The sequence below is a fragment of the Cryptomeria japonica genome, chromosome 3 (assembly GCF_030272615.1).
Source record: "Cryptomeria japonica chromosome 3, Sugi_1.0, whole genome shotgun sequence".
NCBI lineage: Eukaryota > Viridiplantae > Streptophyta > Pinopsida > Cupressales > Cupressaceae > Cryptomeria > Cryptomeria japonica.
This window is the reverse complement of record NC_081407.1, coordinates 697,351,214-697,365,661: the sequence shown is the minus strand read 5'-3', so window position 1 is coordinate 697,365,661 and position 14,448 is coordinate 697,351,214. Positions and strand designations below refer to the sequence as shown.

At 35.5% G+C, this 14,448-nt stretch overlaps 3 pseudogenes; all 3 read right to left on the bottom strand.

Moving 5' to 3' along the window:
• Positions 1-10: 10 nt before the first annotated feature.
• LOC131058358 (putative 12-oxophytodienoate reductase 11) lies at positions 11-2,314 on the bottom strand (annotated as a pseudogene).
• A 2,486-nt stretch (positions 2,315-4,800) lies between these two features.
• On the bottom strand, positions 4,801-6,430 carry LOC131058360 (12-oxophytodienoate reductase 1-like; annotated as a pseudogene).
• A 2,209-nt stretch (positions 6,431-8,639) lies between these two features.
• LOC131058362 (putative 12-oxophytodienoate reductase 11) lies at positions 8,640-10,308 on the bottom strand (annotated as a pseudogene).
• Between the last annotated feature and the right edge of the window lie 4,140 nt (positions 10,309-14,448).

Sequence of the window (14,448 nt, the reverse complement as noted above, 5' to 3'; positions counted from 1 at the left end):
TTAACCAACATTGTCAACAATTAAACTATAATTCTCATATCACTAACATACAAAATCAACAAAATTAATAAATAAATAAATATCTGCATTCTGAACATTTAATTGTCATGATTATTACTTCTTTACCACTCCATTCTCTATATCATTTAAACAGTTAAGTAGCATATAAAATCAAATGACAGCTACTAGCTCCTTTCCCTACAATATCAGGGTAGGGTTTAACAACTTGAAAACCTTTAAGCCAAACCGTTAAGTTCACACAATGGTCTCAGATTATAAAGAATGCTTCGGCGGAATTGTAGAACATCCAACGTACAGATGTAAATGCGTCAAAAATCGCAGAAGAGACTAATGTGAAACGGATCTGGGCAGTACCAAAAAGACCCGAAATCAAAGGAAAAGCATTATCATTTCTTCAATACAACTGACCAGCCTCCTGAAAAGTGAAAAATCTTATCCAAATTCCAGGACCAAAAAGAATTTCGTCCACATAAATCTTATCCACGTAACTACAGAATGTATGAATTTTGTATAGCTCAGCTTGATGAATCACAAAAGAAGAATTTGCTTTACTCAAATGGACTCACAATTCCAGGAATGGATAGTCTGTGTAGCCAACCACCGGATCAGGAGTATAGAATGTGCTTCTGTCATAATCATTTAGGGGCGCATTCAACTCAAATCTCTTTGGAAGGTCTGGATTCGATATAAAAAACCTGCCATAAGCTACCAGATCTGCTTTGCCACTTGAAATAGCTTTATTCCCTTCCTCACCATCATAACCTCCTGCTGCCATGAAAGTATTCTTGAAAGCTTTCCTCATGGAAAACAGGCTCTTGTCCATTCCAACTCCCTTTTCAAACCTTGCCTCTACAAAGTGAGCATACAAAATATTGTATTTATTCAGGGCCTCCGCCATGTAAACTCCCAGAGCCTCCGGATTTGAGTCGTAGGCGTCTAAAAAGTTTGAGTAGGGGGAAAGCCGAATTCCCATGCGTTCTGATCCAATTTCATCCACCACTGCTTCCACCACTTCAAGGGCAAATCTGCAACGATTCTCCAAATTTCCGCCATAGCGATCGGTTCGATCGTTTACGCTGTCCTTCATAAACTGGTCCACAAGGTATCCATGGGCTCCATGGATTTCAATGCCGTCAAACCCTGTTGCAGAGGAAACCCTCAGCATTTCAGTTACACAGAAATAAGTTTATTGATTGGATATTTAGCTTCAAACTGCTCGAGATTTAAGAATAAATCAGTCCCATAAGTAAAACTTACCTGCTTCTATCGCATTTCTTGCAGCATTGCAAAAATCTGAAATAATCTGCGGAATTTCCTCTGTTTTTAGGGTACGAGGAACCGACAACTCTGCCACATCTTTACCATTTGGTAAAAGAATTTCGCCGGACATTCTTTTGGTTGAGGGTGAAATTGGGGGCTAGCCATCAGGCTGGTAATCTGTATCCCCAATACAATTATAACTAAAGATTACTCCTCTTGTATGGGATTAAAATTACAAGTAGAAACAATAAACCAGTATAGAAATAAACACAGACCAACATGGGAATATCTTCCGGCATGCCATATTTGACAGAAGAAAATGCCCCTTTTCTCATGCACACCCTTCACAATGGGCTTCCATGCTTCAACCTGCTCCTTCCTCCATATTCCAGGCAGCCGTGGATACCTGGTATAAAACAGAGAATTTCAATTGCCATTATGTCCTGAACCCTGGCATACCCGGAGCTTATTTCTTCAGAATAAAAATAAAGGAATTTCTCACCCACCCTTTTGCAGTTTCAGAAATAGCAGCTGCTTCTGAGATCAAGAAGCCACCTGGAGTTGTCCTCTGAGTGTAATAAGGGATGGCATGTGGTTGAGGCATGTAATCGTATGATCTTTGCCTGGTTAAGGGGGCTAAAACCACTCTGCAACACAGATCAAGTTGCTAAGAAAAACATCTAGACAGACGAAAAAAGAAAATAGATGAAAGAGGTAGAGAGAGGGGAAGAAGAGACCTACCTGTGAGACAAGGTAAATGGACCCATCTGGTAAGGCGTCATCAGGGGAATGATCTCTTGCGCCATACTGAGCCTGTGTCAACCAAAAGCGCGACTGAATTGGTCAGGTTGAGTTCAGTGCTCAATTTATAACCTAAAATAATAAAACCATGGACCTTCTAACAAAGCCCAACCACATATTTGAAGAGCAAATTAAATAAAGCCAACCTAATAATGAGGGCAATACACCTTTCTGTCAGCCATCGTTCCTTTTTCTTTTTCTTTCTGTCAATCATCATTCTTGGAGTTGTTACTCATCATTCCTTCAGTTCAGTTATCGTCCAATTGACTAAATTTTAAAAAAAATTAATATAATTTAAATATATATTTATTTTTGCCCTTTATCAAAAGTAAATATCAGTTAAATCATACAACAAAAGATTAGAGAGGACTATAACGGCCCACCTTCCTTCTTACCAGACCAAATCTGGTGTGTGATCTATTATTAAATGGGAAAAGAACTTCATGGTCATGGGCCCACATGTTACATAACAATGTAATCCACTTTCTATCTTTAGTTGGGAAAACCAAATACCTAGTTACCAATTGCAGGGCCTTCTGCACAAATAATTATTGAGGCTAATCTTAAATGAAATGATTGAATATGTACCTTTTTTATTGGAAATTTGTGCAATTTTTTTTTTTTTTTAAGTTAATAAAAAAAATTAATCATTATTTATAAATGAGGCGTAAAATTATTAATTGTTATTTAAATTGCATCTAAATTATGTTTAAACTATGTTAAAGTGGAGTGAAGATATAATGGTTTAGCATAAAGATTAAATATTAGAAAAAAATTATCAAATATTTGTAATAAGTTTCTAATTATAATATGTTGTCATCTATTTTTAGGTATGATGTATATGATGTGGTATGAGAGATTGTATCTTGTTTAGTATTGTGTATTTGTTGCTATCATATTTCTTTACTCAAATAATATATTATTGATACATTAGCCATTTATCACAAATTTTTAGTGATAATATGTTGTCACTTATAAGTCAAAAATAATGTATATAATGTTTGCATGAGAAGTTGTGTCTTGTTTAGTATTGTGTATCACCTTGTTTCATGACTCAAATAATGCATTGTTATCTATTAGGAATTTTTATCAAATGTTAAAATGACACTTATCCCAAAAATTTGAAAGGATAAAAAAATGAACATGCTATTTGACATAATACCCTAAAGAGATGTGATATCATTGAAGCTTGTGAGGATATGCTGAAAATGGATATGTTGAAAAGACTTTAAAAACTTTCAAGTAAATGTAACATTTGGACAATTGTAAAGTCAAACTTGATAACATATGCCAACATCCTATCTAAGCAAGTCATATGATTAGGGATAGGTGGACTTGACTAACATGACTAGTATGAGGATTACACTAGCCACAATGCACAAAGACTAATTAAAATGGGTGGCTAGAGAAATTAGGCCCTAACATAAGATGGGTTGATGTGATTAGCATGACCATTTCTCTAATTGTAATAAATAGAGCATAAACAATTGTACAACCTAAACAAATTCATTGACAAAATAATTTCATCTTCTCTAATCATCTAAATTGTTGTTCTCTTTTTAACATTAATTATAATAACTATAATTCAAATAATCTAAATTTATACTTTTAAATGAAAAAGTTTCAACTAAATTGGAAGAGATGTAGCAAATAAATATATTGCTATATAACTCAATTAGTTTATATAATATGTTGCTTTGAAAATGCTAATCTATTTTTCAATCATTATTATGAGTTTTTAATTTATCTCAAAATTTTAGATGTTTCTACTCATAATCCACATGCATTTCAATATTTTATTATATAGTTTCAAATTTAATACTGTCTTTCTATAATTGAACACTCATTTATAAGTAACTCTCCCTTGTATGAAATTTTATTATAATTTATTGCATCAACTAGTCTCAAAGGGCACTAAGTTGAATATTTAACACAACTTCCCCTATTTAAATTGAGAGTGATTATTCTTTTGTTTAAAAAATATAATTGATAAACTAATCTAAATAGATTTGCTCATGTTCAATTGGATATGAAGAATTTTTTGGACCCAATTTTTCATGGAGATTAATAGATTCTCAGTCTAGTTTTGATGGAGCAAGTTCATTTAATCTAATTTTACTAATTAGAATATTCATCCTCCTTACATTTTTGTTCTATATTGTATGTTACATGATTGAATAATTTCTATTTTTAAGTGTCTTTTATAATTTTATAGTGATGAACTCTAATATCTAATCAAATAAAATCTTTTTGTAATCTAGTTCTTCATAAATAAAAAGTTTAGCTTACAACTGTTCTATTTGATTTGGTTCTCTATGTAATGTGTCTTTAGCTTACAACTGTTCTATTTGATTTGGTTCTCTATGTAATGTGTCTTTAGCTTACTAGTGTTCTATTTGATTTGGTTCTCTATGTAATGTGTCTTATCAATCCGAAATGCATCTTTAGCTTTTTGACTTGATTGAACTTCTTTAAATTGTTTTTTCTTGTATACTCTTTTCTTTTAATTAATATATAGCTATATATGCACTAAAAAAACCAAAAAATTAGAATATAATTAAACTAAACCCTAACCGCAGGTAAAAAATATAATGATGGAACAAGACTTTCCAGGGGACATTTTTCTGTTGTCTTCCCTACCAAATTTATGTACACCTAAAAATAGCATTCCCATAAAGATCTACAAGAAAAATAATACTATTTATTTTTTTATTAGTAAAAACTATTTTTTATTTAAATCAAGTGTGTTCCTGGATAGTCTGTATAGCCAACAACTGGACCAGAAGTGTAGAATGTGCCGCTGTCATAGTCATTGCCATTGTGGGGTGCATTCAACTCAAATCTCTTTGGATGGTCAGGATTAGATATAAAATATCTTCCATTAGCTACCAGATCTGCCTTGCCATTTGAAATAGCTTTATTCCCTTCCTCACCATCATTAGCTACCATGTAAAAATTCTTGAAAGCTTTCCTCATGGGAAACAGGATTTTGTCCATTGCAAATCCCTTTTCATGCCTTTCCTCTACAAAGTGAGTATACACAATATTGTATTTATTCAAGGCCTCCGCCATGAAAATTCCCAGAGCCTCGGGATTTGAGTTGTAGGCGTCTAAATAGTTTGAAAAGGGGGAAAGCCGCATTCCCATGCGTTCTGCTCCAATTTCATGCTTCCACAATTTCAAGAGCAAAGCTGCAGCGATTCTCCAAATTTCCGACGTAGCGATCCGTCCAGTCGCTTACACTGTCTTTCACGAACTGGTCGACGAGGTATCCATAGGCTCCATGGATTTCAACGCCATCAAACCCTGTTACAGGAGGAAACCCCAGCATTTCATGTTGCACAGAAAAAAATTTAATTGATTCGATATTTACCTTTCAATCGTTTTGAGACTTAAGGATAAATCAATCTCATAAGTAAAACTGACCTGCGTCTATGGTATTTCTTGCGGCGCTAGGAAAATCTGCAATAATATGCGGACTTTCCTCTGTTTTTAGGGTGCGCGGAACCGATACCTCGGCCACATCTTTACCATTTGCTAAAACAATTTCGCTGGGCATTCTTTTGGTTGAGAGTGAAATTGGGGCCTGGCCATTAGGCTGATAATCTGTATCCCCAACATAATTATAGCTAATAATTTTGTTCATCTTGTATGGGATCAAAATCATAAGCAGAAATTATAAAGCAGTATAGAAATAAACACAGACCAAGATGGGAACATCTTCCGGGATGCCATAATTGACAGAAGAAAATGCCTCCTTTATCATGGACGGCACTGACGATGGGCTTCCACGCTTCAATTTGCTCCTTCTTCCATATTCCAGGGACCCGAGCATACCTGTTATAAAACAGAGAATTTCAATTGCCTTTAAGTCCTGAAACCCTAACATACCCAGAGCTTATTTCTCTAAAGCAAAAATAAAGAAATTTCTTACCCACCCTTTTCCAGTTTCAGAAATAACTGTTGCTTCTGAGATCAAGAGGCCACCTGGAGATGTTCTCTAAGTGTAAGAAAGGATGGGATGTGGTTGAGGCATGTAATCGTATGATCTTTTCCTGGTTAAAGGGGCTAAAACCACTCTGCAACACAAATGAAATTGCTCAGAAAAACATCAGAGAGATAAAACAGAGGCGAAGAAGATACCTGTGAGACAAGGTAAATGGGCCCATCTGGTAGGGCTTCATGAGGGGAATGATCTGTTGAGCCATACTGCGCCTGTGTCAACCAAAAGCGCAGGTGAAATGGAAAACCATGGATTTTCTCAGAGCCGTTGCAACACACCATTGTCAAACTTTAATATGTGATAATAGTGTTTTCTATAATGAAGGATAGAGGCCCCACTCCCCAGGCTGTAATGCTTGCCAATAATATGTAAAATGATTCTCCTTTGTTTGTATTTGTGGAGTCATTTCTGGTTCCATATAATTTTTTAATTGGAGAAATTATAATTTATAATTAAAAACAAATTAATGGAGCATATTAGTTCAAGAATTGAATTTTTAAATGGATTTGTTTTTGTTTTTTTTTTGGAAAAAATAAAGCACACAAGTTCTATGGAAGTGATTGGAATTTTTATTTCAATTTTTTTTTTTTTTTTTTGACTTTTTTCTTGTATTTGTTTTTTTTTGTATGATTGTTTTTATTATTAAAAATAGCAAAAATGAATTATTATTCAATTTGAAGTATGTCAATAAATTGTAATAGCTAAAAAACAATTGACAATATTATGATCTTAGAAGCAATAATCATAAATGATATGTGATAATAAGTTTAAATGATAAAGTATTGATAGTCTAACATAATTGTAGTATAGCTTGCAATTTATCTTAAAATTGTGTATGTCAAACCTAAGTAGTGAATTAGGATGCAATGCATGCTCAAAACAAAACAATTACAAACTTTAAAGTTATCTTTTGGATTGACACACAAATTAAAATCTATTTTTTTAATTTTTGCAATAAGATATAACTAAAAAAAAATCTTAATGATATCTTATGGGAATAAAAGCATTCTACTTAAAGTTCTAATATTAGACCATGACCAAAAAAATAATGTAAGCTAATAATAGATGTAAATAACAATTAGAAATATTCATATAAAACAAATCTTATATTACCATTATTTGACAATTGCACCTGTAGATTTAAGCATTTTTTAAATAATTAATTGTAAATTTTAGAAAAACTTCTCAATTAACTATACTATTGATCATCTATTAACCATCCATTATCTTTTTTAGGACAATCACAAATAAGATGTCTTGATTGGGAATAGTTTTAACAATAAAGGCTTAGTTTTATAGCTTTTATACAAGATAGCTTGTGTCTATTTGCCATACTTGGATTTTGTGTCTATTTGCCATACTTGGATTCCAAAACTATAGAATTAGAGAGGATCTTGAACACTCCAAATTTACATAGAATTTGACAAAAGCTATTTTGTTCTTATTTTTTATCACACTATCTAGTTTTAAGAATAAGCAAATGAATTTATATTAAGGTGCACCCAAGTAGGATTACCTGCACATAGATCCACTAAGGGACCAAAGCCCTAATCTCCATTTGCACAAGTAAATATTGTTATTATAATTATAAAACCAAGGGCCCTCAATATTTAACAATGCTCTTCTATATATAAAATTACAAAATAAATATATAATCTACATTAAGTTGGAAATTTTCTTTAATCTTTCATAATTCAACAATCTATTTTCTAACCATAAATTTTTTTTATCTAAACAAAAAAAATTACCTTTATATTATTGGACTTTATTAACCAACTATCAACTTTTATTGCATCCACTAGATTAACTAATAATATGCTCTCTATAAAATTTACGTCCTTATCTTTAACATATTATTAAGATCTCTATATTGTTAAATTCTATTAAACAAACTCTCAACCTTTATTGCATCCACAAGATTATCTAAAAATATGCACTTTATAAAATTTGTATCCTTATTATCATTAACATATTGTTATTAAGGAAAGCTCCATAGTTGTATAATTATAAGTTTCAATTTCTAATACCTTACATGCATTATCAATTTAAAGAGGTTGGAATTGGTAAAAACATGTCTTTCTTTTATCTAAAAAAAGGCACAAGTTTTCTAAGACAAAATATGAAGACATTGAAATTGTTTTGTTTGGCTTATGTGAGCTGCCACCAAACAATATTCACAAGAGAACTCCAAAATGTAAAGGAATTTGTTTATTGTTTATATCAATCATCCATTCACTAGTATATTGTAGAGATCGGGTAATAGCAGCGTTCCGTTCTTATAGACTAGTGTACGTTACTTTATTAAAAACTAAATCATGATTATATGATAATAACATAGCATATAATAATTATAATATTAAGTTATTCAGAATTTACAATATATTCATTACATTATCATATAATTAGTGGTACATTTCATAGCAATAACATTTTTAAAGTTACAATTATAAATACGACGTATTGTAATTATAAATATATAACCACACAAAAATTGATATTTTATATTTCAAACAATAATTTTTATTTGTATTAATTTTGAAACAAAAAATATCAACAACCATCACAACAACAATTCATACATGCACAACAATTCATACATGACAAACCCACATTCAATATTCCAGGAATGGGTAATCTGTGTATCCAACAACAGGATCGGAAATATAAAATGTTTGTCTGTTGTATTTATTGAGAGGCGCATTCAACTCAAATCTTTTTGGCTAAGTCTGGATTTGCCAAAAACAATCGCCCATAAACCACTAAATCTGCTTTGCCACTGGAAATAGCTTCGTTCCCTTCATCCCGATCATAACCCCCTGCAGCCAAAAATGACCCCTTGAATGCTTTCCTCATCGGAAGTAGGCTCTGATCACTCGCTATCGTCGTCTCAGAATCAACAATCCTGGGCTCAACCAAATGTGCATATAAAATGTTATAATTATTCAGAGCTTCCGCCATGTAAAGCCCCAGCGCCTCCGGCTTTGAGTCATACGCATCATAATGAGATGAAAAAGGAGAAAGCCGAATTCCCACGCGTTCTGCTCCAATTTCATCCACCACTGCTTCCACCATTTCGAGAGCAAATCTGCAACGATTCTCCAGATTTCCGCCATAGCGATCCGTCCTGTCGTTTACACTGTCTTTCAAGAACTGGTCCACAAGGTATCCATGAGCTCCATGGATTTCAACGCCGTCAAACCCTGTTACAGAAGGAAACCCCAGCATTTCAAGTTACACAGAACAAAGTTTATTGATTGGATATTTAGGGATAAATCAATCTCGTATGTAAAACTCACCTGCGTCTATGGCATTTCTTGCGGCGTTGCGAAAATCTGCTATAATATGCGGAATTTCTTCTGTTTCTAGGGCGCGCGGAACCGATGCATCTGCTAGATCTTTACCATTTGGTAAAACAATTTTGCCGGGCAATCTTTTGGTTGAGGATGAAATTGGGGGCTAGCCATTAGGCTGATAATCTGCATCCCCAATATAATTCTAAATTATAATTTGCCCTCTTGTATGGGATTACAATTATAAACCAGAATATAAATGAGCACAGACCAACATGGGAACATCTTCCGGCATGCCATAAATGACAGAAGAAAATGCCTCCTTTATCATGGACGGCACTGACGATGGGCTTCCACGCTTCAACTTGCTCCTTCGTCCATATTCCAGGCGCTCGTGGAATCCTGGTATAAAACAGAGTTTCAATTCCATTAAATCCTCAAACCCTAATATACGAGGGCTTATTTCTTCAGAATAAAAATGGAGGAACTTCTCACCCACCCTTTACAACTTTCAGAAACAGCAGCTGCTTCTGAGATCAAAAGGCCACCTGGAGTCGTTCTCTGAGTGTAATAAAGGATGGCATGTGGTTGAGGCATGTAATCGTATGATCTTAGCCTGCTTAAGGGAGCTAAAACTACTCTGCAAAACAAATGAAATTGCTCAGAAAAACAAAGAAAGAGATAAAACAGAGATGTACAGTGTGCAGAGGCGAATAAAAAACCTGTGAGATAAGGTAAATGGACCCATCTGGTAGGGCGTCATGATCTGTTGAGCCATACTGAGCCTTTGTTGACCAAATGAAAAGGCTTCCTTTAATGGACTTTCTCAGAGAAGTTGCAAGACACCATTGCCAAGATTTGCTCCATGCAGGGGATGTGTATGATGCTCTCTTTGAAAGAATGCCAAATTTGCTTAGCTATGATAATGTCTTTACGTGCCTCGACAACAGATTAATATTGTTTTAATGGGAATCTTTAATTTAATTGAGGGAAAATATCAGGGAAATGATGGGACTAAATTATAATGAATACTCATGGTAGAAATAGTCACATCTTAAAAGTCTAAATGGGTAGAACCTAAAACAAAATACAATTATATAAAGTCATTATGTAATGAGGAAAGGAAAGGGTCTTTAATAGTTCATGATGTCAACCATATGTGTATAGGTCTATAGATGGGTTAGAGCAATATGGGACTACCTCGTACTTATTGTGAGAGGTACCTAACTGCACTACAAACGAGGCGTACATACATTATCTTGTACTCCTTAAGAGTAAGAGCATTAAGGAGAGGAGGTGGATAATAATCATTTGGTTTATTGCATATATCAATTGATCTGAAGTGTCCACAAAATGGTCCCACCCATCATTATTTTATTATCAATACCATATTTTCTTATCTCTAACATCTCGAGCAAGAGAAATATCAAGAACCAACCAAAGGAACTTATCTATATTTGGCAAGCCAACAATCCCAACCAAAGGTTGGGGAAGAGCCTAACTAGAGACCATCCTTGTTCAGCATTATCTCTTCTCATAAGAGACGAGGAGGCTTATGAATGAGCATCTTAATTGCCATGAGAAAACTAGCTATGACCTTGATGACACTCACAAGACAAAGACAAACCTCAACAAGAGGTGGGAGGTAGAGAAACACTAGCAACAATACACACAAAAGCACCACCATAACACAAGATTTTTTATGTGGAAAACTCGATCGAGGGAAAAACCACGGTGGGATCCTACCCACATTAAAATGATACTATGTTAAAAGAATGTGTAAATGTTACATAGGAATGCACATGCATTTAGGCACACTATCTAGAGCTCACTGCCAAATAAGAAACTCATAAAGGCTACAACCTTTAGGGAAGGCTCACTACCTTACAAAAGAGTTACAAAGGTAGCATACATGAAAATGAACTATGAAATAGCATCTACAAATGCCTAGAGTAGTTTTGGTTAAGCACAAAATATTGTATCTTACTCAACTCTGTAGAACTCCTCTCTTCTGATATTTTGCATCATATTGAAGCACAAGTCTTCACCTTGCACACGTGTAGCTGTGCACAATTGCTCATACACCACTTCCACACAACTACTTATCTCAAATAGGATCAAACCAATTGCTCTTTTATATCTGCATCATCAAATTAAGTCACCTTCATGTCGGCCCACAAACACATAACACGCAACATGAAGCATGTTGCTCAAGTCAACTCAATTCGATTAAAACAAACCATGCAAACCAAAACAAAATATCCACACACTTTCCACATGTCGGCTCACCAACCTCGAACACATAAACACTCACCAAAATCGATCCACAAGATCCACATAACGCATTTCCACATGTTACCACTAATAACCACCGACTTTACCAAAAACCAATCTACTAGACCTTACCAACCAACACAAAACTTAACATCGAAGGCCACAAACCTGGAATAAAGTAAATTACATATCCACAATACATCTCCCAAATCCACAAAGCAAAATACTCAACCAAAACAATCCGCCAACCAAAACACTATACACTCTATCGGATACACTATTCTACTCACCAGGCCTCACCAATATTTGATCAATCTTCTGGAATGATGAAAACATGAACCACGGATGCCAAATCTGATCTGAGTTTCCATCAATGACAACATCTCAGCATACATGCAGTGTCACTTGCCAAAAGTGGTCGACCGATTTTCAAAGTATACAACCTTCATTCCATGTAAACAACCATGCACTGTTGAGGCCACAACAATGCTCTTTTTCAAGCTTTTTGTTAAACTTTGTGGTGTACCTTTGAGTATAATCTCAGACCAAGACCTAGGATTCACTTCAAATTTTGGGGGTGAGCTCTTTAAGCTCATGGGAACCGAGCTTCTCATGTCAATGACGTATTATCCCCTAATGGATGGATAAATAGAGCACATCAATGGAATTTTGGAATATTTTCTTAAGCATTATGTTCATGTGGACTAGTCTAATTGGCCCCAACTATTGGATCTGGCACAGTTTGGTTACAACCCACAGCTAACTAGTATTCACCTTTTGTGTTGGCTACCACACAATAGCCCCTCACTCCACATTCCATTTTGTGTGGATACCTTGGACCCAGTCTTGAGTCTATCGAATATGTAAAGAGGTGGAATGAGAGAAAGGACTTAGCTTGATATCACTTGACCAAAGCCCCCAACCGAATGAAGTACTTTGCTACTACTTATATAGGAGGCAGGTCGAGTTCGAGGTAGGAAATCGAGTCTGCTCTAGATGTATCCAAACCAATTCAAGACTCCAAAAGGGTTAAGTGGTTCTTTGATTTGACACTGAGATGGACCTTTTGAAGTTGTATAGTGGATTGGAAAAGTTGCCTATCGGTTGAATCTTTTGTTGCATCTGAAGGTGCATCTAGTTTTTCATGTGAACCAACTTAGGCCACACCACTCTGATCCAGATGATGTAGTCTAAAATATCTTGAGTCATGGTCCCACAAATATGGTTGATCAACCTAATCGAGAGATTGTTGAGGTTCTTGCAATGCAATCCTGAGGATATGGAGAAATATCGTATAAGGAACTACGTGTTTGGTGGTGTGGTATGCCAAAGGATGAAGCTACTTGGGAGCGAGTTGAATTGCTATGGTGTCATGAAGAGAAATTTTTGGAGTTCCTGCAAAGGAGCTATACTCAGCTTGAATGAGGTTGTGCAATCGCACCCTTGTGCAAAAAGGTCTTTGCATGGAGTGAAGACAGATCACTAGCATCGAGGGCATTACCTTTTTCAAGTGGGGGAGAATATAAGGGGGTATGTTGGTTCATTGTCCTCCTCTGCTATTGTTGAGCTTGACACTGCCTACAAACAATGAATTTTACCGCGAAAGGATTCTTGGGCGCGCAATGGCCTAGAATCAACCGAGTCCTGACCAAATGAATAAGGTAAGTGGATGTGAGTAAGGTTGGATTCTTGTCGTTGAGGTAATGTTGTTGGAGTGGCAACAAGCCCCCAAAATTGCGGTGCACTACTGGCAAGAGTGCGACTTGATCTTGGCTGATGTGGGGAAGCCGCACTCTCATTGGGAGCCAACTTCCACATGTTGAGTCGAGTTCTGAGATGCTCAATTGTGATTTGATTTGTGCCAATTCATGTGTGCTCGATATATCTTGGTCATGTGATGCAATTTGTGTTGCTTGGGTTCTAGGAGCTTGAGTTGTATAAATTGTGTGCACATTATTCTCTATGATATGAGTTTATGAGTTAATGACCAATTGTTGGAGCGAGTAAGAACTTTGCAAGCATTTTATTCTGTGGTACAAATTTTGAGTGCTAGTAAGGAAATTTTGTGTGTTGGAATTCTTAAATGTGAGTGACTTGTGGGCATAGGGAATTTACTATCGCCAAGTGCTTTGTATTTTGTGGGGTTAGGATAGCTAGGAGAGCAAATCCATTCGAGGCTAGGCAATATCGATGTAACTCGACCTGCGCCCTTTGAATCCGGGTTTATATAATCTTGTTGTAACCCTATTAACATTAGATAGATTCTTGGCCCCAATATTGTGTTGAGTGATTTCTTGGTGTAGCTTTCTTTACGCATGTTTATGATTCTTTGCTTTCAAAATTTTATTGAGTTTGGTTTCTTGGTGTGTGATCTTGAAACGTCATTGTTGTGTTAAGTGACTCGATCCGATTTTGCAAGGTGTAGTCCAACCTATGCGCTCCTTAGATCTTCCTAAGTCGAGTGAGTCGCATGATTGGTGTTGTAGGAAGTTGCACTTCAGTGCAACCCCCTAAAAATATGTTGGTGCTTTGTCCTCCTCTGCTATTGTTGAGCTTAACACCGCCTGTAAACAACGGATTTAAATGTCGTGAAAGGATTCTTGGGTGCGCAATGGCCTAGAATCAACTGAGTCTCGACCAAATGGATAAGTTGAGCGGATGCAAGTAGGGTTGGATTCTTGCCGTCAAGGTAATGTTGTTGGAGTGTCGACAAGCCCCACAAATTGTGGTGCACTACTGACAAGAGCGTGACTTGATCTTGACCGATACAATCCACTCATCTCCTACAAAATCCATTGC